Source organism: Henckelia pumila, chromosome 4 (genome assembly GCF_033568475.1).
Source record: "Henckelia pumila isolate YLH828 chromosome 4, ASM3356847v2, whole genome shotgun sequence".
Taxonomy (NCBI): Eukaryota; Viridiplantae; Streptophyta; class Magnoliopsida; order Lamiales; family Gesneriaceae; genus Henckelia; species Henckelia pumila.
Window position 1 is genome coordinate 122,998,596 of NC_133123.1, and position 2,028 is coordinate 123,000,623.

Sequence of the window (2,028 nt, forward strand, 5' to 3'; positions counted from 1 at the left end):
AGTTTAAAAATTTTATTTTTCGATATGGAACGATTCCATATTGTGGGTATCAAATCCTAACGATTAAAATTGTTGCAAGTAAAATATATAAATAATTAAATATTTTACATATTCAAGCAAAGGCTTGATTATGGACTCCAACAGAATTTAATCTGCTCTTCTTGTAAATCCCGGGAACCGATGACTATCACGATCAACCTCCGGAATTAAGTCCACGAACAGAAAACTTAAACCCTCTGATTGATTGCACTAAAAATCAATCAGATGTTTATCGATGAGATTAAACAGATTTGATCTGTCAATTCAGAATGTAATTTTTCACAAAAATCACAGACTGGATTATCTCAAAAAGGAGTAGAGGATTTCGAAAATCCCCTTAGAATATTTAGTGTGTAATTCAAAAATTGCAAGATTAATTGTTACTGATTTTCAAACACTACACATGTATTTATAGATAATTTCTAGACTTGATTAAGTTATAATTGTATTAGGACTCTAACTCCTTAGGGCCCACAATCCATAATTTAAGCCCAACAAGCCAAGCCTGTTATTATAGAAATTAATATAAAATTCATCATGACTCCGATTGATAAACTGATTTTACCAATGTGCACAGAAACCATTTCTGCATCTTTTGAAGTCAAGATAATTTTTCTGAATCCGAATTCAGTTATTTCCAAGAAATGCCCATCCCTATGTCATTTTAGGAAATTCCACTCCTTTTATTTAAGAAGTCCAACTTCTCTTTCATTAAATTTAACTCTTTAAATTTAACTATCTCAATGGGGTTTAGTAATCCATTACTTGTGTGACCCTCAATGGTTCAGGGATACAGCTAGCCGTGGGCTCACAACTCCTTGTGACTCGGAACAACAATTTCCGACTTGCCCAACGAATCATGGTAAGAGCGTCTAGCAACATCGCCCCATGATTTCTTAGGTATCACTGATAGTGCCTGCAAGAACCAGTAGATTTTGGTTAGCGTACAGTACGGTCCCTTCATCCATATATCCCGATCGAATCAACAACCATTGGTGCATCGAGAGTCGTTCGAGATTCGATAACTATGCATTACATCCTGGAGATCAAATAGTGACATCGCATGTGTTACTAGGAAAACCGAGTAACCTAAAACACATCATGTACTCTAGCCAGAGATTCGTCACACTAATATCTACTCAGATCGCATAGGATATCCACACTCGCAAGTATGTGGTGAATCCTTGACAACAAAGCATCGACTCCTATATGTGTCGTAACTGTACCCAATCCCGACACCTGATGACCCCAATAGAGTCGGTAAACGAGTCAAAGTACAGTACTAGCATATAGAGTCTCAATGATGTTTCAAGTAGTAAGGACTAATGGTGTACAACCAAAACCGCGGACTTTATCCACTCGATAAGTGATAACCACTTGGAATGTCCGAATAGGGTAGTTCGATCATTCATCATATGAATATCCATTTGCATGCTTTGAACATCTTCATGTCCATTACCAATGAAACGTGGTACTTGGCATCACAAATGCTAGTCTCAATCTCGAGCGATTCTTATCCTTATTAGCGGATGGCTCAATTGACTAGGAACTATTTAGAATATACAGTGAATATAAGATGTGTTTCATAATAGTGATCTCTCTTTATTCACTATCTCATCTTACTTATACTATAGTATATTCAAGATCTTTATCAAAACATCAATAGTATATCACAATATAACAATATGAAGAAAGACAAAGAAAATGCCATTAATGAATGTAAATTATATTAAACAAAGATTGTTTATACATAGAGTCATAAAAGCCCTTAGCCACAAGTTGGCTAACCGGGCACCCACTCTTTCTATAATGAACTGGGCTGGAACAGTTCATTCTTGCTCTCATGATCTTCTCCCCCCTGGTGGGGAGTTTTTGCCCTCCTCAGGATTCGAACCTTGCACTCCAGGTCATAAATTCAATGTTCCCTCAATCCTGGTACCATTGAGCTACCTTGCACTCCAGGTCATAAATGCAATGTTCCCTCAATCC